The sequence below is a fragment of the Triplophysa dalaica genome, chromosome 20 (assembly GCF_015846415.1).
Source record: "Triplophysa dalaica isolate WHDGS20190420 chromosome 20, ASM1584641v1, whole genome shotgun sequence".
In the NCBI taxonomy this organism is placed as follows: Eukaryota; Metazoa; Chordata; class Actinopteri; order Cypriniformes; family Nemacheilidae; genus Triplophysa; species Triplophysa dalaica.
In genome coordinates, this window is record NC_079561.1 from 14563704 (window position 1) to 14590919 (window position 27216).

The 27216-nt window shown below is 38.8% G+C and overlaps 1 pseudogene; it reads left to right on the forward strand.

The window, feature by feature from the left end:
* The first annotated feature begins 18392 nt into the window (after positions 1 to 18392).
* Positions 18393 to 22157, forward strand: LOC130409557 (hatching enzyme 1.2-like; annotated as a pseudogene).
* The last annotated feature ends 5059 nt before the right edge of the window (positions 22158 to 27216 follow it).

Consider the following 27216-nt stretch of genomic DNA (forward strand, 5'->3'; position numbering starts at 1 on the left):
CAAGTACACAAACAAGCAATGTACTCAAAACTACCTCTGTACCTAACCCCGATTCACAAAAGTAAACGTATAACAGTGATATGTAATAGTTTCAGTTCAAGCACGATTTTGTTAAACAATGTCAATTTGATGACATTTGACGTTAGCAACGGAAAGATAATGATTTGAAGAACCAGCAAATTTATGTCTCAAACAGAGATTGCAATAAAGAGGCAAATATAACACGTAGCATCTTTCAGTGTGGCAATTTAAGAACAAATTGCGCATGAATGTAAGGTTCTATTTAAAGTGGTTATAAAAACAGTTTGTCTTTCCAAACTGAACTGTTACGTAACTCAATGCACAACCGCTCAGACGTTTTTTATCAATTCGCCCAAATTTGGATTTATATAAATGGCATGGGTATGAAAGACGAATGAAAAACAAATGATTCACAAAATATTCTGTCAGTAATCACTTTCTAAGGTCACATTAATAACTTTAAATAACTTTAAGATAACTTTAAATACAGTCTTTCAAAAATATTTTCTTACTATTAAAATATTTTATTTTAGTGTTTTATTGTTTGATACTGTACCTTGTTAGACTGCATACTACTGCATACCTTGTTAGACGCTTTTATCCAAAGCGTCTTACACATGAGATAATCAATGGAAGCAGTTGGAACAACATAAGGACAACAAAAAGCATGAGTGCAATAAAACTTGAGTCACAAAGCCTACCACAGTATACAGAGCTATGTTTTTTCTTGTTATATAGAAAGCGTAGAAAGAGATAGAAGTCAGAACTGATCGTTGCTGATGGAAGAGACGTGTTTTCAAACGATTCTTAAAGATGGCCACAAAATGTGCTGATCTTGTAGCCGCGGGCAGATCATTCCACAAATAAGAAGTCAGTTATTTATACATGTGCATATGAAAAAACAATTGGTTGTCAAGACATTACCTACTTTACCTCTCAATGGAATTAAATGATCAGTAAAACAAATTTTACAGAAGATTAAGATCCGTCTTTTCTACAGAAGTTTGGATTTGATCCCACATGTCAAGTCTGCAGTTTAACTGCCTGTAACAGCTCGGTCAGGTGTAACAGCTCAGGCCTGGCTGCTATTGTACTGAATTATGCTAAACTACAGAAGAAGACTTCTTTCCAAATCAGTCAATCAAAAGGAATAAATCAATATTATACCGTACCTAAATATGCATGAAAAAAATACTGTATAAATAGATGTAGGCATACATTTATCGCAGACTGCTTGATTTAGACTCACAATCCTGCATGTTGTACAAAAACAGCTTTTAGGGCTGAAATGCAGAGCTCTAATGCGGGCACATTTTGCAAGAATCTCCTGCATTCCAACTGCGTTTTACTTCTGAGCCCACTTGAGAAAGGTTTAATATATTTGTATAGGACATGACGTAATTGTCATTTTAATGTGCTTTACAGTAATGTGCTATTAAAGTGTTTTCTCTTATTAATAATTCAACACTAGAACACAGACGTATCATGAGAACTGGTCCCATTACACAAAGAGTGCAGTAAAGGCACCTGACCGGTGCCTCGATCTGCCCATTTGAATGGAAAAATGGATGGTGTAAATAAGTACTTATGCATGGCAGTAAATGGCTTTAAGTGACTCTGTGCACCAGGGGGCATAGCTGGCTCTCTCTGTGGTCATTTACATGCATTTTAACGAGGCATTCACTGCCCCCGAGAGACCGACCTGATGGAGAGATGCCTGAACAGGACCATTGACTGCCAACTGCAGCTCGGACTAAAATCAACAGCAGCATTACATGCTTTAGTGAGCAAGCCCCCAATAAAACAGGCCTTAGAGACCGCCGGCCTGTGTGACTCCCTCCCTCTTACAGGAAAAAAGGACCCAGTGTTGAATTCACTTTCTCCTTTGCATTCCTCTACTTGGAAACCATGGCAATGCAACCATCATAACCTAGAACATCCAAAAAAAACAGAAGAAACTCAAGTCAGACATGTAAATAAAAATGCAATGGTTGCAGAAATCAGTCTCAATTAATGACTCAGATTAATAGTTTATAATCCTTTACCGTTGAACGTGGAGCCAATTAATGAAGTTGGAGAGAACAGGACCAAGCTTGAGTGGAACACGTCCACCGAGACCTTCCATTTCAAGCTCCCGCTCTTTCTTTGTAATGTACAGGTCTTTATAAAGGAACCTTGACAGATTCCTTTGGGAATGTTTTTCCCTGATTAGGGTATATAACCATTCACGTATGGGTCTTATTTCATCTATAAGTGGGGCCTATTGTTCCTACTGAAGCCTTCCAGAAGCGAAGGCTAATTTCGCTGTTCCATTTGAGCCGTGTACTCTTGCCTTTGAACCTCTTCGTGGTGTCTTTAGGGGCCCTATTAAAACCTCAAGTCAGACTGTCTCTAGGGTGATAGAAAAAGATCTGGACCAATTACCTGTGACCCACCACAGAAAAACAAGAGAAAATGACATAAGCGAAGATTCAGCAGGAACGGTAAAAGAGAAAGAGAGAGTTAATATAAAACATTTAAAACAACATCAGATGATTTTATGATGAAATATGACTTGTGAGTCGAGGTGCTGAGAACTTTGTCTCTGCCTCCTGCGAATGGGTAGATGAATTATGTGGTCAGCACTACATTAAGACACAATTCCACAAGAGAGCAAGAAAATGTGCACAGTCCTCAGAATGGATCTCCCAGTTTTACTTGTTTTCACCCCCAGTTGTAATTGGACGAACTCGCTGCTTTTTGTGTGCTCTCCTGGGATTCCCCCAAAACTGTGGTGTTGTTGTGATCACTGAGACCTACTGTAGCTTCACCATTAGTCATTCTACAAAACAAACTCTGCAGACAAGTCCATTAGCTAGTCCACAGCTTATATTGTGTTGGATTGCTACGTTGTTTCACAGTTTTGGCTTCACTAGGAGACCCATTGTGATTTTTTTGGGGGTAAACAATAGTCTAGCTGCACCAGGAGGCCAATTATATAGACCCCTGAAGCTTAATCGGCGTCGGTGAAGCTTAAGCTTGCTGCCGACAAACAGCTTTTTCCACCATTTTTCAATTGCTTGGCTCGTTTGCATAATCAGTTCAGAATGGTAATGAAGGGAGACCTTGTCTCTCAGCAGGTGAACATTAACAGCTGTCAACTCAGCTCCATGTTGAGATGAAGGTAATTTCATGACCTCTGCAAACAGCCAACAGACTTTCTCAGAAGCGGTCAGATGGATGGGCTTTTTTAACCAATGGTCTCACTTCATGTTGGAGAATTGACAAGGCAAGGAGTGTTGCCTATTTCAGATATTTTCAATTGAAAATGCGAAGGCATTGCGGACAGTACAGAAAGACCCTGTCCACCATCTCTGCTACTGCTCTTATCTTAACGATGATTTGCTTTTCAAGAAACTAGAACCTTTTCTATAAAACATGCTGAATTCAAATACCTTTGAACCCCAGAAATGCATCTAGTTCTGAGAGGCAACTCTCCCTACAAGTATTTGCCATAGGAAACACTCATTCACGGAAGCAGGGAGACAGCCCTGACTTTCTGGAAGATTCTGGCTCATGTGTGGTTTCTGTTTTGAGATCAGTTCATCTACCAGGCCACCCTGTCCAATGTGTATGTATTAGTAAACAAAAAGCCATGCAGCTTCTTCCTGGACCATGTGACGTGTTGTGCATCTGTTGAGGTTATTTTTGTAAAAAGATGTCATTCTCATTCATTAGATATTTAATATCAAGATTTAATACAGCTTTTAAATACTGCAAACATGCAAAACGGAAAATCCCAGTGACAAGACTGAACAATATCGTATAACATAATTTCTGGCAAAAGGAAAGAACATTGAACTGAACATGGGTATAGGCTTATTAAGGAAAGACTTTCTGTGGGTTGTTTGATGGGTAGTGCTTTTTGGGGTTTAATCGGGGTGATTCATGATGTTATGTCTATTATTAGGTGAGAGAAATCTGAAACAGATTTTGGGAAGCAAAGTTGTATGATGAAGATTGTCTGTGTGTATGTAGCAGAACATGATGCAAAACGTTATTGGCTCACTTCACCAGATCTACACACAAAGTCCTCTTGAAGAGAAAAGCTTTATGATTCAGGATGACGGTGAGTTCTATGACATGGCATGTTAAAAGTACAGTTAGAAAAGTTTTATGCACAAGTCACCCCATTTAATTTATGTGTCCCCAACTGGTGAAATGAAGCTTGTTTATCTCAATTAATCCTGCTTGTGTTGTCATAAAGTACTGTCAGCCTTTTGACAGCACTATATACCATATGCTGCTTGAACAGTATAAAAATCACCATGTTTATGGAAAGTCCCCATAAAACATGGATACGCAACATGTGCGTGTGAAAAATCTCTTTAAAGGAATGCGTGTGTTGTTGTTCTGGAGGGGACTTTACCCTCCCTCTCCGTCCTTCATATCGGCCATAATATACCTTTATACACTGTGACACTTTTGGCATGGAGATTATGACCCCCACAATTAGAGAGTAATGGAGGAGGTGAACACACACACACAAATACATCATAGAGATACACATCCCGAGTCAGTAAACCCCATTATTCGTGTCAAGAATAGAGATACAAACTAAGAAAGTGTATATATAGATGTGTACAACACTGTGTTATGTTTATTTGTTTTGTACAAATTATGCCTGTGAGTGTATTATTGTGTTTTAAATGATTCATATAGCACGAATATGTGTTTTTATGTGTCTTTGGTGTGTGTAAGTTTATAAGTTACCCATGCATGTATTAGACAAGTAAAATTGCAAAAATTAAAGTGTCGGAACAAAAGATGCATTCTATCTAGCGAATGCTCACCCAGACCTTCCTGAAAATGCCTTCTGTAACCACACCTCCACAAATCTAAGTCAGTTTCTGGTATGATTTGACTAAGACCGCCAAAATGTATACGCAAGTAATGTGGGCGTACCTGTCAGAAAAATTGTTTTGGAACCTGATGTTCCAAATATGGTAAATGGCGTTACATTTTCGTCTCAAGGTTGCAGTATTCAACCAATCACTGCACTCTGGTTAACTGGCCAATCATAGCACACCTCGCTTTTCAGAGCGATGAGCTTTGAAAAAAATCAGCAAGTTTCAGAGAGTCGGGGCAAAGAGGATACACAAACATGCACTGTATGTGGAAAATACAGCGTATTTTAACCATAAATCGTGTTTACACATTGCATTACATCTAAAACAAACGATAATATTTGTTTTAACTGTGTCATATGACCCCTTTAAGAATGAAAAAGATTCCCACGGTAAAATATCGTCATTACCGGGGTCATTACTAGCACTATCAAAGTGTGTTTACTTTTCTGAAATGTCAGTCACCCACATCCACAAGATTCTCCGATCCAGAGCAACCTCTCTGACCTTCACCTGCCCCCAATCTGGCCGGTTCCCCGTCCCTCCCGTAAACCATGCATTTTGAGCGAGGGTTTCACCTTCCTACACAAACAGTTACATGTTACAACATCAAGGCATATATTTCACAGGTCTTTCAGAAATGTCCAAATCCTGACACTATATTTAACCCAACAGCTGGGATTTGAGCATCACTTTTCACCTATGAGCTCATTCTCAGTGCATCATCATGTTTTGTCTGTCTCTTATTACTTTCAAATCTTCCATTTGCTGCTCTAATCCTTCTGGGTCCGCACAGGCTAATCTCAGATCAGATTTGAAGAGATTCTAAGCCTGTAAATGAGACTTAAAGTTTACAGAGATCAGCAAGATTTCAGAGAGGCGTCTGGGTTAAAGAGAAAACAGGCTCGAGTAACTGTTGTTATATGATCCAGCCGAAAGTCTCTTGATACACTTAATATGTCTATGTTTATGTATCTAATACAGTGTCAGAATTATGAGTATGTCTTAGAGTGTTTATAGTGTAAGTGTTTAGTTTAAAACTGGGTTTAGAGGAAAATACTAGTCTTGCTAAAGAACTGCAGGGGACCTAGTCCAATTATACTCTTCATTACTTTTTCTTGTTTATTCGGAATATTTTGTTTTGTGTATATTTGCAGCTTTCAGAGGAACCTTATTTTGGCAATCGTTTTGGGAAGTTTGTTTCAGTGATGTAAGCTCAATAGCTTTTGCAAGTGTTGCTGTGTTTTCACATTGAATAGTGCAGCATTACAAACTGAGCTGAAGTTAAAAAAATGTCTTGTTGAAAAGTCAACAATATAAAAATGTGAAAGTGAAAGTGTGAGGCCAAGTGTAGTGGAGTAGGCGGGGCGAGACCGTAATTCGAGACCGGTGAGTAATTGTTAATGAGCGCCAGCTGTGCGCGCACCGGACTTGAATCACGTAGGAGATCGGGAGAATATAAGAGAACGAGCGACCGGACCATCGAAGAGAGAGGACCGGCCCGAACATGTTTTACGTTTGTGTAGCAAAACATGGTTCGATTAGTAATGACTACGCCTCCCCGAATTACCGGGGAAATAATCTAATAAAAAAAAGGACACAGTCCATTTGCTTAAGAGAGGCAGGAGGCGTGAGTTCACAATTTAACAAAGAAATGTTTATTAAAGAAAAGAATTATCCAAATAATAACAACTCACAATAAATTGTCTCGATCCGTAAATAAAGACAAAATAAATTGATCTCTACAGGGGCTGAGGCCATGAAGGCAGGCTAGCTATAGCTGCATACGGCAAAACATCACCATTCAAACTCACACTCCACTACAAATAGTGATCAGAAATAACACAGCACTAATAACCCCTAGTGTTAAGGTAAAAGCGGTGCAGCTACCACCACCGGCCCACCTCCCGGCACACTCAGCTTCTTGCAGAATACAGAAATAAAGATAAACAAACCCCTTAAACAAAGACAGAAAACAAATAACAGAAACAAAAAGAATGCACAGTTAAGACGATATGGTCACATCACCAAATCACACAATCAGTCACAAAATTGTATCAATGACAAGCTATTTGGCTGCGATCAATCTCTGTCATTAAGTCATTAAACAGTGATGATCCTGCAGCTAAAGGACTGGTGACAGAACCAACCAAATACAAACTAAGACAAGCACATAAACAGAAACAAACTCATGAAATAACAAAAAAACAAAAAAGAACCCTTTAAGGCCCACTAGAGCCTAAGACAAATCGCCAGAGCAACATATGAGCTGGGATCCCAAGTTCAGTTTCCCCCCAAAGCAGCAGACATGACTCGAAAAGCAAGGGTTACTGGCAGCAAGTTGTAAATATAGCTGCTCAACCTGGCTTTAACGAGAATAAAGAGATTTCCTAAACAAATATCGGCACACCACGCACACACACACACACGTAATCACAGGCACAAAGTCAAACGATGGATCTGTTAGTGAGTCAACAAACAGCTGGCACTCCGACTTGGCAACTAAGAGACGCCACACCGAAGGAGACCCTGAAGGCACGCCACAAATGAGTGGATGTATGGATGTCACCACGAACAAACAACGAGCAGCCTCGATGGCCGAGTGTCACACTCCGCGGTCTCTTGGGATGATTCGCAAGGGGCGGGCTTTCGACAATGACGCATCCCAGGAGGCATGAACACAGATTCTATATACACTAAGGGCGGTACCCCATTGGGGTAGATTCATAATGTGGGTGACGTGGAAACGGGTCACTCACTTCACCACATTTGTATTTATGTTATTTCGCGGGCGGTCGTGCGTGAGTGGCTGCCTGCATTTTACTTCCGTGTTTTTGTTTTGTTTATTTTATTAAAACTTTATTTAAATGTCTGCCAGTTCTCGCCTCCTTCCTTCCTTTTATTGAACCTCTCTACACCAAGTATGGTGTTTCATATTCGGAATTTGTGCTCTGCATTTAACACATCCAAGTGCACACAGCATTGAGTAACACACACACTGTGAACACACCCAGAAAATCCACCCAGAAAATCACTTCCCCCACCTACAATCCCTCCTGTTATTGAGGCTCGAACCGGCAACAACTGCCCTCTATAGAAAAATTTTCAATTTATATAAAAACTTCTTTAAGTTATTAATGATTTTCATTTATTTTTGACTATGTTTAAATATGTTTTTTATTATTTCTTAAGTGTTTTTCAGAGAAATTACAAAAACAGTAAATCAAATTGTAATATTCATGAACTCACATCTAGTGAGACCTAGTCTAAAAACAGGCACAAAACCTTATGTACAGACTACAGAGCCCCATAAATGTTTGCTTGGTAGCAGTTTTAATTTTTAAGTTTCATAGATTTTTTCAATGTAGTTTATTATGTATGCTTGGTCAATTGTAGCGCTGTCAAATGTTTTTTGAATATATTTCTCTCAGAATTTCTCACAGTGTCTCTTTGCATCTCTCTCCTTGTCTTAGTCTTAGATATTTGAAGTGAAGCCCTGTAAATAAGCTGCTAATGGTCGAGTTGACCTTTGACCTCTCTCCTTTTGTCGGGGCATAGCCGGGTGTCAGGCAGGGCGTATAATGGCTTCCATGGCAGTGCCTGGAGGCTCTGCTGGTGTGCCTGTTGGACTTGCTCAGAGAAATATTCATTTGGTGAGTAGGACACTAATGGCTTCCTGTCAGTTGTCATCAGGTTTGATTAGAAGCGCAGGCTGCTGTGTTGTCCCTTTTTTTAAGTTTACCGAGTGATGAAATCGTCTGTGTTTCATTACATAGGATTTGGTCACAACACAATTTTGGGATGGGTTACTGGGATACATTCACATACGGATGCATAAACAAAAAGTTAACTACCGTCAAATTTACGGACATATTTGATTTGAACGAATGAAACAAAAACTTGTTTCTGAATCCAATCCACAGGGCTGTATATGTAACATTCTTTCTCATATGTGAGTGGCTAAAGACCAGCCTCTGGAAGCAATCGTGGGTAATTAAGGTGTAGCTTACAAGAACATGAAAACCAGGCCTAGCATCCAAGAAGCACCGTCTCATCTCGGTCCCCTGTAAGTGGTGAGAACATCTATCGTGTCAAAGAGCTAAGCTTTTTAAACCTCAGCAGAAGGGAGAATATAATGGGGAAAACCGATAATTCTTGCTTGTTTTTCAATGTTGAGTCTCTCGACTGAAAGCTGAAGGTCAGATTTCTAAATTGAACAAATGCAATTGTGTTGGATACACTCAATTTTATGAAGCTTTGAGTGAGAGAGCCAAGCGTGGTTGGTGAACTCCGTATTGATCTTCATCTCATTATAATGAACGAACGGGGATAATAAAACAGAGACTAATGTGGGTGACTAATGTAATATGGTTGTTGTTTTAAACTCTTAGGACATAATCAAAAAGTGCACATTTGTCTAAATTTGCCTTACTTCTGCATTCAATATTTGCTAAATCTCCAACTTAAGTTGTGATCAAATTATTGTTTTCAATATGTCTTAGATGTGACTGATGTTTTGCAATGTTTTATCGATTTAATCTACAGATATATCTGCTAAAATGACAAAATGCCAGTTTGTCACTTGGACATTGTCTGTGTTCTATAGGACTTCACACAGTAACAAAAAGCTACTACTGTAAACAGCTGCTTTGTCCAGCATCCATGCCTCCAGTTAAATGTATTTGCTTACTTATACAATTGTGTGTCATGTTTATCAGTAACGTACAGAGCAGAACAAAGTTTCATTTCGACCTACTCTTTTTTTTCTTCTATTTTCTTCTACATTTTGCATTTTCTTCTAGCAGTGGACACATTTTAGGAGTTAAGTGGAATTTGGGTGTTGCCTCAGAGCAGCAATGGATTTTTTGCACAAAGGTTCTTGGTGGGGCCATCAAAAACGTTGCTGTTGTCATGACAATCACCATGTGTCGGGTTTTCTATTGTTTGTACAGAGGATTAAAAATAAAACAAATCTCAAGATATTGAATATCCACATATCACATCCAATGCAGCAATCTTTGTCTTCTCTTAATGTCCTAGTGTGGCATTTTCAAATGTTTATTTATCACAATTTGCTTTCAAGGTCAGTAGAAAATAAGTAATGACAAAATAATAATCTGCCCTCCGCTGGTCAGATGATCAAACATAATAAAAGTCGATTTTGATATTATTCCAATGCCAAGTTCCAATGGTGCTTGGCCATTCTTGTTGTTGCAGGCAACGTTCAGGGTCTTGTTATCTTGTTACTACAGTAAATGTTTTGTTTGATTTGTATAGTGTTGCTAAAGGGTGTTGCTAGTCTTTTTAATATTCTGGTCTCCACATCCCTCCTCCAAAGGGAAAAAACATTTAAGGTACAATTTATGTCCAATGTATAGCACATAGGATGTTAAACACTTAAGTGTTTTCAAGATTAAATGTTTGTTCAAAAAAGAAATACATTTAGTTTAATAAAAGCGTGTTGATTATGATGTATGGTAATAAAATAAAAATCTCACTTTTTATTTATTTATTTGGAAAGGGACTCCATATATTTACAGTAACATGAATGTTTCCATTTGATGCACTGTGAATGTACCAGATTTAGTTTTAGGCTAATCTTCATCTACAGTCGCATGTGAGGTCAGCCTTGACAAACTCTTAAAGAAACAGTTTGTGATGATACATACAATATACTGTATCATGCACTGACATCCCACACACATTTCAAGGCTAATATTAATTGAATGGTTAACTTATTGAAGTTACACCAACTTTTGTTTCTTCAGACTGTCGATGCAAGAGATTTATTTCTCAAACATGCAACAGATTCTGTCCAAGACAAATGAATTAGTGACAGGCCAACTTCTGGATTTACTTACGAACAAAACTTATAGATGACTGGAGAGCATAACTGTAAACGAAAGAGGCTGTGCGATGTCTGTGGCTCGTATGAAGCTGGAGAGGGATTATACGCTGGCCTGAGGTAACTTGTTTCCTTCTTACAGGCTTCTCATAAATGTACCCTTAATCACAAACAAACCTGGTCTTATTTCACCTTTCCTGCATGTCACGCAAAATTTAATGTATTTGCAGTAGTGACAGGGATCAAACATACAAGGACTTTTGCTGGTTTAGCCCACAGTTACGAATCTGATTTGGGGGTCTTTGAAGGTTTGTGATTGGGAAGAACAGACCATCAGCATTTATACAGCTTTTCTAAAGCAATTTGAACTTAGTAGATAATACATGGTATACACTGTTTCATTTGTATTTATTGGTAGATAAACTGTAAATTAAACGGTAGGCATTATTTCAAACATATGCAAAATTATGCCATTCCTAACAGTCTGATTTTAACATGTCTGCCCCACACTGACCTTCTACTGCCACCTAATGGATTGTATCTGAACTGCAGATTGTTGCTCATTAATTAGCAGGGTTAATTACTGACTTTAACATAGCATAAATGCAACACAGAAAGATTGATGAATTAATTACCTAATTAGGATTACCTAAAATCTTTGAGCTTTGTGGGACACATTTCCCACAGCTTGAAACACAACTTGTCACGCACCATCATAAAAACACCATTCAAGGAGCAGAACTGCAGTTTGTCATTTGCTCTGTAAACAATACAACCCAAACCAGATGGCGAAACCCAATGGCAGCCTCCAGCAGGGCATTAAAGAGAGCTGAAATCATCGTCGCTGCAAAGTTGCTGCTTGAATGGATGGTTTAGGCACACTCTTAAACACACAAAGTAAACAGGGTTGAGTTGGACCACATGAACTAGCACTGGCAGACTAGAGTTACCGATGCGTCCTTCTCTGATTCCAAAAACCATAAAGCGGAATATAAAAACTTCTGTTTCGGTTCCGCCCCTATAAAACACGACTGGAATGATTAATTGCTGATGTGTCCTGGCTGTCATCATCCAATCACTCTGACCATGGCCAAGATCTTTCAATGGGCCGTTAAAAGTCGGCAGGTAGCATTTTCAAAGTCAGTGGCCTCATGGGTCCTTTCTTAAGTGACTGGTCATAAAGGACATGTGGCAACAAAGCAACAGCCAGACAACCACAGAGCAGGAACACTTGACTGGCTTTGCAAGCTTTCTGTGCATTCCATTTTCTCGCTCTGTTCAAAAACCCAGTGAGCTATCTTTCTGTCTACATAGACAGAGACTTTCTAAGGCACCATGCTGACTGTTTTGGTGCCTTACAAGTGACAGATTTGAAAAACATCAGGACATTAGAACAACACAACAGCAACCTATAAAATAGAAATGGTGGTACTTACGAAAACCTGTTAATTGTACAGATAAGTCAATTCATTTTCTTGTGGCATACAGAATGCAGCTATGCCCACAGCTACCCGTTTTGGTGCATGACTCTTTAAACAATAATGAGTAACAGCTCAGCCAACCCCCCTCTCGCCCGGTGTGTCAAAACAACGCACGTGTAGTACTGCCATGGCAATGGTTTAGCTAAATTTTGTTTCCTGAACTCCTCTGGGGTTAGTTTCGTTTTAAACGTCTCAAATCATTCATCCTGAGACTAAAAAATCCATCACAGCGAACAGCGAAACATAACGTACTCACGTTGTGCGTGTATTCTTGCCTTAAATCCATGGAAAGTGCACCTGCAGATCTCAGCGGAATTACGTGGATTTTAAAGCTTGTCGTTGACAAGTAATAACGTTACACAAAAAACGTGAGAGCATAACTAGTATGCTTTGACTGATTTTTCAGCCACATGTCGATGTGGTGAAGTACGTGTGCATATTGTGTGTGTGGAGCGTTTGAATGTGGGTATGTCATTCTTCTGTGTATTCACCTTTTTCTTGTTTTTACAGGTATATAACTTTAGTTGATTTGCTTAGTCAATATGTCTCATGTGTAGCTGCTTTGTAACAATGAAAATTGAAAAAGCGCTATAAGTTGAGTTGAGTTTAAAACAAAACGAACCACTCCTGTAAAACAAACAGCGTGCCGCAGCTGAGCATAATTATACACATAATGTAACATTCGCCTAATAACATATAAATATAGAGTAAGTTTAACACTGGCTTTGAATGTTCTATTTAGCCTGTAACTGACTTAGCTCCCTTCGCTATCATACAGTATGCTAACGTTATCCTTCTATATATGATGTTTCATTTACAAAGTTCGGGAGGAACCTAAGCATATAATCAGCCTGCCGGTCTATCATCAGTAATCAAATATAGCTCGAGCATGTGACCTCGGCTGGTACAACATCAGCAATCATAACATTTACCCTATCAGCTCAAGCAAGCTCCATCATAAATAGACAAGCAGTCTTACCTGATGTATTTTGCAAGTTTAACATCCCTCCTCCACCCCAGCTCCTCTCATTTTCCTCTCAGTCCCGCAGGACCCGAGTGTGTGTTCTGAGCTTGAGCCGGTTCCGTGCCCGGCGCACTTGCCCTAACCAGTGTATAGTGCTTCGGGTTCGGATAGACCTGGTGAGCCTGGAGCCCACTCCTAGCACAGCATGCCAAATACGCATAACCTTCATAGCCATGCTTTACTAATTCATCCTACAACTTAGCTGCTTAACTGCGAGGCTGAACTCATGAAACGGTACATGTACATCAATTAAGACTATAGATAAATATTACTTACATCGGCAGCTTCGTTTTGTTCAGTTGATCTCGATTACTCTTGAGGAACAACTTTGAAGCTAATCCTGCTTAAACTGTCCCAGGTTGATGAAGCACTCCAGCTTGAAGTGATGTGCGCAAACAAGCAGGTTTTTAATGGTTTCTGAAGGATTTCCACAAAAAAAAACACTCCTGTCTCCCGAGATTAAAACTCTGTGCAGCATCTACATTGAATGTTGAATGTTGTACACAAACCTAGTCATGGCGTCACGTACACCACTGTTGCTTGTGAAAACAACAATGGCGGCAACGCCATGGGTGGAATTGTGTAGATTAAGGGGCGGTAATATTATAAAAAGATCCTGCTCTTACGTCACAACAGGTGCGAAATCTGAACAGTTCGATTTCTCACTTGCTTTCAGGGAAAGGCTCAAACTTACTGGGATCATGTTTTTCACATTTTCAGGGTTGCTAAATGCACCGGGGACCTGATTATAGCACATTAACACAGAAAAAAATGTTTTTCGTCTGATGACTCTTTTAAATTTAACTTATTAATTTTATATTAGACATGGACCTTTTCTAATTCTAGATTTAAGAATAGGTTTTAGAGATTACCTGCCTTTCAGCAAAAGAAACAGTGAACATTGAAGAGAGAGAGTTTAGAGCTTCCACAAGTCGACACTGTTTCTGTAAACTTTAAGGTTACTTCATGTATATTATATTTCTAATAGGGATCATTTGAAACCTTAAGTATATACATATTTAAAAATTATTCCTATTATTAAATTCAGATAAAACAGAAGTTTTACATATTGGACCAAACATTTCCACAGGTAATTACATAGAATATTGAGTGTTTAGCTCTTGATGGATGTTCCATAAAGCCCTCACTGTCAGCTAGAATTCCAACATTTGTAAAAGTGCTTTTTTATCTTTAAAAATATAATGAAAATGGATTCTGACTAAACAAATTGAGTTACACCATAAATCATGACACAATTTGCTCCTATACAGGCAAGTACATGTATGTTTAATTGCATGCTTTTAAAAGTAAAAACTACCGATATCAGTATCAATATCAGCTATACTTGCCCTGTATTTACTTGGTATCGGTGCAAACTTTGCAGTATCACAGTACATTTACATTTAGTCACTAAGAAGATGCTTTTAAACAAAGCAACTTACAAATGAGGTAAACAATGGAACAAATTGGAACAACATAAGGACAACAAGAAGTAGAAGCGCACATAAACCTGGTCTCATATAGCCTACCACAGTATACATAGCTTTTTTTTAAGGATAGAAAGAGTAGAAAAGAGATATAAGTCAGAATTAATAGGTCAGGTGCTGATGCAAGAGATGTGTTTTCACCTGATTCTTAAAGATGGCTACAGAATCTGCTGATCTTGTACAGTAGCAGCGGGCAGATCACTCCACAAATGTGGAACAGATCCAGAGAAGGTGCATGACAATGATTTTTTTCCCCTTTTTGGGATATCACTTCAAGTCGTTTGCAGAGTATAGGGATCTGGTGGGTACATAGGTCTGTATTCTAGAGAGAAGATATGGGGGTGCTAAAACAGTGTTGGTCTTGCAGGCCAAGAGTAGAGCTTTGAATCTGATGCAAGCGACTATAGGGAGCTTAATGAAGAGAGGAGTGACGTGTGCTCTATTCCGTTCATTGAAGACCACTTTTGCTGCTGCATTCTGGATCATCAGGAAAGGTCTAATTTTCCTAATGTTGTAGAGTATGAATCTACAGGACCGGGTGATTCTGGCAACATGATCCATAAAGTTTAGCTGATCATCGATTTCCACCCCCAGGTTTCTGGCCGTTCTAGAAGGTGTGATGATCGATGAGCCTAGTTGAATGGAGAGGTTGTGATGAATCTTTGGGTCGGCTGGGATTACAAGCAGTTCTGTTTTTCCAAGGTTCATAAGGAGGTGATGGTCCTTCATCCAGAGCGAAATGCCACTCAGGCATGCTGAAATGTGTGCAGAAACAGTCGCATTGCAGTGATAGGAAAAGCTTTGTATCCGAATAACAGAACCTAGGGATGTCATGTATTTGGAAAAGAGCAAACAGTCCATGCACTTAGCCCTGAGGCACCCCTGTATTGAGATGTTGGGACTCATAGACCTCCCCTCTCCAGGATACTCTTAATGACCTACCTTAGAGGTAAGACTTGAACCATTGTAACACCATTTCAGTGACAAAGACAGCAGATAGATCAAGTAGGATGAGTGCAGATGAGTTAGAGGCTGCTGTTAGTATGTTCTAAGATGTTCTATGAATATTTATTTAACTTCTATAATAACAAAAAACATGTCTTTAAACTAGGACCTATCATGTTTTACTGGTGATCGGTCATATTTTGTATTCACTGATGAAAGAATGTTTGGTGGACTGTTTTGATGTACATTACAAGGAGGTAAACAATTTTAAGTATACTCTCTAAATTTGTAAGCTTTAGGAATAAGTGGCAAGGTCAGAGTTTCCTCCCTTTAGTTACACACATTAGACTCTGGACACTTAGTACTACCCATAGTCCTCTCTACATCCACTCAGGGCTGGACTGGGATGACAAATCGGCCCTGGCATTTTGGGGCAGACCGGCCCACATATAGCACAATCATAAATACCACCCATCTCTGCGCGCCCTTAAATATGTATTTCAACTTCTATTCCATAAAAGCACTACAGCCATATAATATATAAGTAGTAACTTTTGAGAGCTGACAAATTAAATACTTCTAAGTGTCATTTATTAATATTAACTTTTCTGAGGAAGTTCTAAGCAATCTCTAAACCGCTTCAAAAAGGCATAACGAGATAGTTTTTGTTAACATGATGCAATCATATCCAGTATTATTATCTGATAAAGTGGAACACAAAGCTGCATTAGCATAACAATACCATATAGGAAATTGATTTTTTTTGTAAGTTAAAGAAACAAACACAATATTATGAATGTCTCAGTTTTATTTTTGTATTGTCCAAAGCTGCCAGACATACACTTTTTTTCACTGCCAGCTCACTTATTGTTAATGTTGTTGAATGGTGGTTAAAAACTAGGGGTGTCAACGTTAACGCATTAACGGAATGCGATTCATTTTTTTCAGATTGACGTATTAAACATATTTAATGCTATTAACACATCCGTTTGTTGTGTCATCCATTGTCTAGGTCTCCATATAATCACGCTTTCATTCATGTACTGACTTTTAAACTGACTTCAGTGAATCTCTGTCAGAATATGATGCAGTCGTGTTGTTATCGTTAGAGAGTCAGACTCATGACGAGAAGTTGTGAAGTTCGCTTCTTATGGCTGGCGGGTAATGATCGAGGTGACCTTGAGCAAAGCACCTACCTTAGTTGCCCACTGTTCTGGGTGTACATGTGTTCATGACTTGCTGTGCGTGTGTTCACTGGATGTAGAGTCACATTTCAGGTATGGGCTCACCATATTTAAAAATAGGTCACTTTCACTTTTTCACTTTCAATCTGTCAGACAGCGCAACCAGTATTAAAGTCCCTTTCGTCCTTGAATGAATCAAACCACACAAGATTATGACAGAAAGCCTGTTTGGTCTACCATTTTCGTAAGGACAGACTTCAACATGTAACTAAATTCTTAAATGAATGCAAAGAGTCATTAAATTGGGCGTGGTGTCCTCTTCGTAAAGAGATAGCTCTTAAAGGGGCTGTGTTCTTAAACCTACTGCAGTGACCCATGCCAATAATATTAATCAAAGATCAAAAGAAAGAGGAATTCAATGTGTTTTGTAGCTTATTTAATTTACAATTAAGCATTTGTAAGACATTTGTAAGACAGTATTTGTGTTTGAGAACTTCTATTCAATGTCTGTACATGTCCTACCTTTTAGACATGATAGCTCTCAATTACACTTTTGAATGGCTAAAATAAATTTTAAAATAAATTAAAAATTAAAAAATTAAAAGAGACATCAGTAACAGTACTTATATCAGAATGTTGGCTTTCATTCATAAAATGATGATGTTTATGAAATCGATTGTTTCTATGTTATTTTGAAGATTAAATGTGAAATTATTAGATTGTAAAAGCATATTTAAAAAAAATAATGTTATGTGCGATTGATCATGATGAATCACAGAAAAGATGTGTGATTAATCAGATTAAATTTTGAATCGATTGTGTTTTCAATTTAAAAAGGCAATGTATTAGAGCAGGACTGTACATTAACTTTTTTGCACATAGCACCGCTACAGATGTAAAAATTAGGGCCATAAAAAATTAAAATAACCCGCTCTCTTTCTCTCAACAGGTAGAGGTCTATCTTTTGTAGAAACCAGCAACTTTGTATTGGCCCCTATTGCATTATTGCTACTGTATGACATATCGCTTATTGTTCCTTAAACTCGTTGAATGTCGCTTTGGATAAAAGCGTCTGCTAAATGACTAAATGCATATCATTTTTATTTTTTCCCAAAATTGTTTTTTTCCTCATAAACTTTTCTGAGTTCTGAATTTTCAAGGATTTACTATACAATGTTTTTCCTATTACTAATTGTGATACATTTGTCCATAAAATTCTGTAGCATACTAGTGTATTATCACAGTAAACATAAAACATTCGTGTTATTTTACACATTTTGCAGCATCTGGCTGAACTGACAAAGGCCGGGGAGTTGTGTAATTGGGCCAGCCAAATGTCATTTAAAAAGAGCCAATGAGCTACTGATTAAGTGTCTCATGGGTCAGTCTATCTGTTAATTTAAAAAAATCTGACATATCACGTCACCAGAAAGATGTATGTTGGAAATTGATTTACATGTTTAAAAAAAAGTAAAATGAAATGTATCGGCCCAAAAAAGTATGTCGGCCCACCGGGAAAATGCCCGGTATGCCAGATTATCAATCCAGCCCTGGATCCACTAATGTGGATGTGAATATAAAGTCCAGGTACGACAGCATACAGACACCAAACCTCAACACACAGAGGCAACACGGACACCAGAGCCTCCTTCTCCATTCTTCTGCGGCTGCCTGGCTTCTCACAGGCATCTCCTCTCTTAGAGAAAACCATTGAAGTTGTGTTTGTAACTGTGCCAGAAATTGTGGACATCACTACAAAGATTTTGGACATTTCATGACAATGGATCTACTGAACTCTTGATTGAAGGAAACGTGCTATTTCCCAAACCAGAAATGCTCTCTACAGCTTTAACAACAACATAATGGAGGTCCCTTACACAGTGAGCAGTAAATTATCCTATTATGACCGATGGGTTATTGATAATGACATGATGACATTCAACAGCAAAACCTGCATCCACTTCATCATCAGACCAACTTCATCAGTATTGAGTACAGAGATGGGTGCTACTCTTCTCTTGGTAGAACAGGTGGCAACAGGTGGTCTTCCTCAACAGGTATAGCTGCGTGTACCATGGCATCATTCAGTATGAACTCATTCACGCACTGGGCTTCTACCACGAGCAAACCAGGAGCGACCGTGACCAGTGATTCAAGATCGACTGGGAGTTTATCTCTTCTGACATGCCCTACAACTTCCAAAAACAGAACACCAACTATCAAAACACTCCATACCACTAAGGCTCCACCATGCACTATGGAGGAAAAGCCTTCTCAGTGCATGCAGTGAAGGAAACCATCACCCTCATTCCTGGTGCATCTGTGGAAATCGGACAGAGGAGGGAAATGTCTAAAACTGACATCCTGATATCCTTATGCACACATGCTACTACTAAAGATAGTTCATAGATGGTCTCTAGATGCATTATGAAATTCTGTGATATTGTTTTTATTTTTTGAGGGTGCTGAATCTGATATGTATATTGGAAGAATAAAACGAATGATCTGATTAAATAATAGCCTCTGAAATTTTATATTGCTCGCTCAGCAAGAACCATAGTTAGCCAAAAAAGTTTTTAAACCTTCATAATTAAAATTTACAAAATAAAAAAAAATATATAATAATTGTTTGGAAAACCAAACAATCTACTGATGCTATAAAATTCCAACAAAGACACAATTCTGAAAATACTGAACATTTTCGATTTCCAAAGAACCATACAACATGAGGACAAAGAAATACAGCACAAAAAGATTGCTGAACGAGATATGTTTTAGAATATCTTGTATCTTGTGTATGGACCAATCCTCAGATACAGAGTACTTGGGTCATAATAAACAATATCCACCCAAAAAGGGCAGAAAATCATTAACATTACAACAAGACGATCTTAAAATCAAACTTCACACAAATTAAAAACCTTGGCCATGGCATTCCTTGTAGTTTTTGTCATAGCCTTCTGGGAAATCCGCGACCATGTATTTGCGCAAACAGAAAGAGATGTAGCTAAATCCTGTGAGGACACCCTGGAAGAGACTGGATCTGCAAAAACACTGTGGAATTACTAGGACAACACAGAATTCTGCACCTGCTCTGGAAAATTGGAAATCAGACAGTCCCACACCTCTTTCAGCAGGCAAATGTCCTTCATAAACTTCACACCCAAGAAACGTTTCGACAATTTTGCAGATGGTCCAGCTCTAATTATGAAAAGAGGAGGGGGCCGGGTATCTGTCCCTGTGGGACTGTTCGTTGGATAACCTCCTTAGAGCCTGATAAAAATGAAGCAGGCTGCTCATGGTGAGTCCACATAATGCTGATCAGCCAACCAGAGGCCGGCATTCCTTCTTTTCATCAATTTAGATTGATATCACCACCAATCATCTAACAAAGTTATTTTTGACAAAAGTGGTCCCTGTAACCAGACGACCAAAACGTTTGATCCTCTCTGAGTGTTGAACACACTCAAATCACTGACACGTGGTTCAAAGAAAGGCACACACCGGGTGGTCCGAATTTAAAAAATCAAGAGTATCACACATTTAAGACTCCCTCGGACAATGAGCCACTCAGAAGAATAAAGAAATAATTAAAACAAAACCTGATAAACCCTTTGTTCACGTACAAAAAGTAATGGACAGACTTAACAATAAAAGGAGCTTAAAAGGTTCTTCCCAGTGATGCCATAGAAGAACCATTTATGGTTCCACAAAGAACCACTCAGTCAAACATTCTTCAAAGTACCATCTATTTTCTACCTTTTCATAAGCTGAAGAATCTTTTTTATCACAAAGAACCTTTTGTGAAACATAAAGGTTCTTCAATGTTAAATGTCCTTTATGAAACCATTTAGACCAGAAGTCTTCAACTAAAATTGCTTGAGGTCCAGTAAACAGTCCCTCCGTATCAGCCGAGGTCCGGACAATTAAATACCTAAAAACATGAATTAATGGTTTTTGGCAGACCAAAGAAATAAACATGTCTTTTCTTATCTGAACGACGGTATAACAATGTCTGACAACAATATAATGAAGGAAAATGTGCAAAATGCCCCACTCTCGTGAACTGAACATATGTAACCGGAACGCTCCGCACCGCTCTAAGCAGGCCTTGAACCAGGTCGGTCCGGTATGGGAGTCAGGCGCTCTAGCGAGGAGGCTTAAGACCGCAGTCTCTAGGGTCTGTCGCTAGAGCGTCCAGGCCAGGGAGTGAGGTTTACATACTGCACAGCACTTCACTAGCTTGCCTCCATTACACATACATTCATTTAAACATTAACAACTTTATTTTTAAAATGTTAAAAAGTTGTTTCTGCTGAACATGACTGACTGAACATCCTCTGATAACATTTCAGCTCTTCTTGTGGCTGTTGCAGCTGATTTTTTTTAAATATATTTTCTTTTAGTTCATGTCTTTATTTTCCTTCTAAAAGTGTTTCACACGCAGCCTCCATGCACTCTTTACAATTTCCCATCAGTAAAGGGCTTGTTTTGCTTTCCAAAATCCACTGTATTCTTATTAAGTGAGTGAGGGAGGACCTGTGCAGATCGCTACTGGGTTTTGAGCTAATATATTTCTGTGTCCTTACCTCAGACTGCGGCAGGCAAGTTTCTTCATAGTGTCTATGTCTAGTTTCATAATGCCGTTTAACGCTTCCACTTTGACAACTGCCATTGACTTCGAACAAATGAGACAAACCGGCCTATTTGTACCCTGTTTTGGTGCGAGTGAAATTGTTCATATAGAGTCATTTTGAATTCTGGTATCCATACAAATATCAAAATCTTTGATCTTTGAAAGCCCAATAACAATTTTTTATCCCCTAAAAATGGCTGCTGGTGCCTGTTTTAATCTAGCCAAAGTTGCTTGCATATGTTAAGTATTGTAAATACATCATATTTGCAAACTTACATTTGTTTAACATATTTTACATTCACTTTAACAGAGGAATATAGAAGTGGGTATACACAAAGCCCACTGATAAAAAAGCGGATATACACCTGCATATACCCTGCAAAAAACCCAACGATCAGTTCCTCATTTTTTTGACCCAACACTGGGTTGAAAATAACCCAGCATTTTTTAAACTGAAGTGTCCAAATAATTTGGTGCAATCGCATGTGTTTGTCCTAAACGTTTCTAGTGTTTAACACCAAAGTGTTGGTAGCAAACATATCTGACTCTGAGATTCTGAGATTACATGAGTCATGGACGTGTGGGAAAACGGCTGCCCTTTGTGCTCTGGGGGCGTTATGTGGCTGTATTAGTGCAGTTAGGAAGTGATTTACACTGTCCCCCTGCTGCAGTTTATTAAATCCGTCCCGCCTGCCAATTTACAGAATGTTGCAGGTGTCAGAGTAAAAGTCTGAGGTGAGATGGAAAAGGCTCAATGGTCCCATTATGAAGGGAACATGTGCAGCTAAAGGGACAAACATCATGTGCACATACATACACATATTACATTTCACACTAAGGTAGCAATCGAACCGAAGAAAAATAAAAACATACTATCTCACACGCATGCATGCACAAGCTCACAATGCATTCACCCACATTAACACAAACAATGAAGAAAGGGGAAAATAATTAACACCATTTGGTTTTACATCGACAGATGTAATGAAAAGTAGTTTTCTCACTCATAGTATTACCCACACAAATGTACATTGTTACCCACAACTCTACAGGCAGCTGGTCTGAGGTCATGTTTAGTCAGGTGGTGATTTACAGTACACCGCATGATACTTTAACATTCTCCACAATAATAACAGCTTAGTTTTGCTTTCCAAAATATTTGAAGTTAGTTTTGGCCGACTGAGTCTGGATGTGAGACCTGTGATGTAACAAACAGTGTTTAGGCTTTGCATGAATTAAACTCCCAACAAACTGTATTACCCCACATTTTAACAAAATGACAAGAAAAGAACAAAAAAAAGTGTTGTCAGTATAGCCACACGAAACAATCTTCAGAGTTTAAGCTGATGGAGCAACAAGGAACAGAAAACTCTGGATATTGTTGTTTGATGGTGTTAATCCTTAATGACAGTTGTAACATTTTGATATTCTTGTTTTTACCCTTTATCCTGGAAATACATTATATGTGACATTTGTCCTCAGATTGTTTATGAGAGCAATAAGGAGGTATACGCAATAATGCAAAAATTCCCTCCTTATAGTGCCATCTTGTGGTAGATTATCAAAAATATGTAGTAGCTCTTAGAGCTACTTTGTATGCATAGCGAATTTTTTATGAAGTTAAACTACAGTACATGTTACCACACTTAAGACATGCCAAATGTCAACTTCCACAATTGCCTAGTTTTTGTACTTAAAGAAGAACCTTATCAAAAGCTTAAAGGGATATCACATCTTTGGTCCTTTACTCGCCCTTATGTCATAGCAAATCTGTAAGACTTTCATTCTTCGGCAGAACACAGAAGATTAGTTGAAGGATATTGGTAACCAAACTGTCACGAATCTGATGGGGAAGAATCTAAGTGTAGGCAGGTGGCGAAGGGTTAAATATGATTTATTCAAACAAAACAGTAACAAAACAAAGCCCACGATGGGGGTTACAAAGACAGGACAAAATATAAAAAAACAAAAACAAAGACTTCCCACGTGGGGGCAAAAACTATACTAAAACAAACCGACACAATATCTAAAAAAACAGGCAGGGCAAGGTAAGGTAAGGTAAGGTAAGGTAAGGTAAGGTTAGGTTAGGCAAGGCAAGGCAAGGCAAGGCAAGGCAAGGTAAGGTAAGGTAAGGTAAGGTATCCACAGTGTCGGGTACGGACCAACAATACAGGACACGGCTTGGCAACAATACAAACTTGCAAGGGCACAGGTAAATACAACGAATGAGCACAAGACGATAGACACGAGGATATTTTATAGGGAGACAGACAAAGTATAATTAACAAGGAAACAGGTTGGGTAATGAAACACTCAGGGAAAGCTAACCAGGAAACGACATGGCGGGAACAGACATGAGGACCGGAGAGAGAATATAGAAGGCCGAAGGTTCCTAATCTCTCTTTCTCCACATAAAACCTAAGGCTTCACCATGAATCTGCCACAAGACCAAGAAAAGACATGACATGATGAGGCAGACTCATGACACAAACAACATTAAACCCCATAGACTTTTATTATATTGACACAAAACCACTGAGACATTTCTCAAAATATCTTATTTTTGGCTCTGCAGTAGAAAGAAAGTCATAAAGGTTTTGAACAACATTGATGAATACATTTTATTTTGGGTTAAACTATTTCTTAACATCTATCTGGAATCCCATTTTGGACACGTGACACAAAAGCTTAAATTGATTTACACAACATAGTCTTATGTCAATTTTATGAGATGGCAGATTCGTATCAATTTGTACGATCTTATTCATCCATCCATCCATCCATTTTCTACCGCTTTATCCGAACTACCTCGGGTCACGGGGATCCTGTGCCTATCTCAGGAGTCATCGGGCATCAAGGCAGGATACACCCTGGATGGAGTGCCAACCCATCGCAGGGCACACACACTCACTCACTCATTCACTCACGCACGCACACCCTACGGACAATTTTTCCAGAGATGCCAATCAACCTACTATGCATGTCTTTGGACGAGGGGAGGAAACCGGAGTACCCGGAGGAAACCCCCGAGGCACGGGGAGAACATGCAAACTCCACACACACAAGTCGGAAGCGGGAATCGAACCCCCAACTCTGGAGGTGTGAGGCGAACGTGCTAACCACTAAGCCACCGTGCCCCCCCGATCTTATTCATATGTTTTGGTATCGTTTGCTTTCGATTAGCTTTGCTTCTGATAATTTAGGCACCTCTGGCAATGGTTACGAATTCCCGTACTATCAGGCTGGGCTACAATGTTTGCCAATTCAGCCACTAAATGAGATTTCAGTCTACTGAGTTTAGTGCTGTCACAGGGACAAAATGATATCTCAGACAACCTATTTAAGTAATATCTGTATTCATACAGCTCAACCGGTAGAGACCAATCTACAAACTCAAAGTACACATTCGATTCCCAAAAATACATGAACTGATCAAATGTGCAGGAACTTAATTGACCTGGACAGACATGTCTGCTAAACACATATTTGTAATAGGGATGTTTTAAGTGTGCCTCCTAAAATACTTAATATCACCTTGAACTTGGCTAATTTCACATGCATCATCATGAATATTCGTTCATATCCAGTCAGATGCATTTAAACACATATTATATAGAAAATGATTAGTACAGACAGAGAGGTGATGGAATACTGCTGAGAACATCTCGCCGGCTAAGCAAGAATATATCAAACTCAAGGATCCACCACCAGGAACCCTGAGACGGTGCTAAATGGATGAAAAGAGAGATAAAGATGGATAGACTGAGGGCAGAACAGATGGAGAGATTGAGGACAGACGCAGTGGCCTTGGTCAGAAGAACTAGTACATCATGTCTGGAACATCCTGCAATGCTGATGGCTACTGCTGCATTCAGTATTCAATCTCTTATGAAACACAACCGTATTTTAGACATGGTTAACCTCAAAGGATTCAGAAGTATATTATTACTTTCTTCTTTCTAAACCCCTCCCTTTTCTTTTGTGATGGCAGCTAACCGAGGCCACCTGCCGCATCTCACAGTGAAGATAGATCTTCATTTATTTCACTTGTATCAAAGCCATATTTCTCTGTTATGTCTTTGGGGTTTTCAAAGAGAAGCTCAGTGGGGTTGTTCTCTTGGTCATTCATTTCTCTTCAGATTGTCTTTATTAGTGATATAAATAATTAAAAGTAAACATGAGTTTTGCTATTGGCCAACACCAGTGGTTTAGCGATTCAAATGTTTACCAAGCAATCTGCACTTGAATCGCTCTGGCGTTGCTTGAATCTCAAATGCTGATAGATTTGTGCAGCGCCGCATTAAGTTGAACGCATCAATTCCTAAAGACGGTGATTAGCTTGTTTAGGTGTTTTACATGTCCAAAGTAATATTTAAACTCTTTCCCACTTTTCTGAAAAAAAGTGTCCGAGCACTATTTTGAATTATGTTAAAATCTAATACTTTCTTAGTTTGATTTGTGGTAAAAAATACCTTGGAGTAAGTACTGCAAGACTTTAGTACTGTACCTAAGTAAGAAAGTTCAAGATAAAGAAAACGACATATAACATGTATATGATATATTCTTTTTAATGTAGTAAAGTAAAATATTTCTTTAGTGAAACACTCTGATAAAGTGTAGATACTTGAAAATGTACCTGGGAGTAAAAAGACTTAAGTACTGTTCACCTCTGGTTAAATTAAATCTCAACCAGCCATTTGGTAGGTTGGGTTCAATCCTCAGATCTTAACCCTGAACTTAACCCTGACAGTAAATTGGTAGTAATTAGCTTATAGCGAGTTAGCATTTAGGGCTTATTACAAAATTGTGGTTTTGAAGTGAGAGCCACCATACGAGAGGCCTGTTTGTTTTAATTTAACTTTACATGAGCCATGTGGCCATGAACAGCGGCACATATGTCCATTTTAAATTCAGAACAGTCCAGCACTCCTGCTTACACACACAGAGACAGCTAGCTGATTTTTTTTTTAAACTGTCAGGGGTAAAGAGAAAAGAAAAGAATTGTGACAATTAGGGCCGTCAAGGCTCCCATCCGTTCAGCATTGCTGTTAACATGGCCCAAGGCATAGCGATTGCTGTGGCTGTTGTAAAGGCTAAACAAAAGTTATTATATGAGCATTGTGGAAATAACTGCTTTACGTCGTTGGTGAGTCAGCCTGAATGAAAGCAGTCAAGGCAGCGCGTCTCCTCTGTTTGTCCTCTGAGCCTTGCTACTGTTTTTGGGGCGTCAATTACAGCATGGCCTAGTATCCAGTTTGGCCATAGTATTTTCCTGTTGTTATATATTTTTCTACTGTCTGAGCTCTTTTATTGTCTCTACTGTATAACCTAATTAATGTAAAACTATTGTGATGACAACCATGTGACAAGGCTCAGACTAGAACCCCTGGTGTGAGTGACAGTGTAGGTCAGGGGTGGGAAAACTTTACACTTTGAGGGCCACATAAAATTTTCAAATCCATGTTGAGGGCTGCATATTATTCGCACATTTTTTTTATTTTTATAAATTCTAAACTGAAATTTGAAGACTACTGTAGTGTGTCAACATAGAATTCCTTCCACCCTGTGTTCAATAAGACACATTATTAATTTAATTTACATTACACATTACTTACTACAAATATTCCTCTAATTCAGGGGTGAATCCGAAGGAGCCACATGAGAACAAAAAGGCAGGAGGTGGACCCAGAAGGTAGGCAAACTCAGC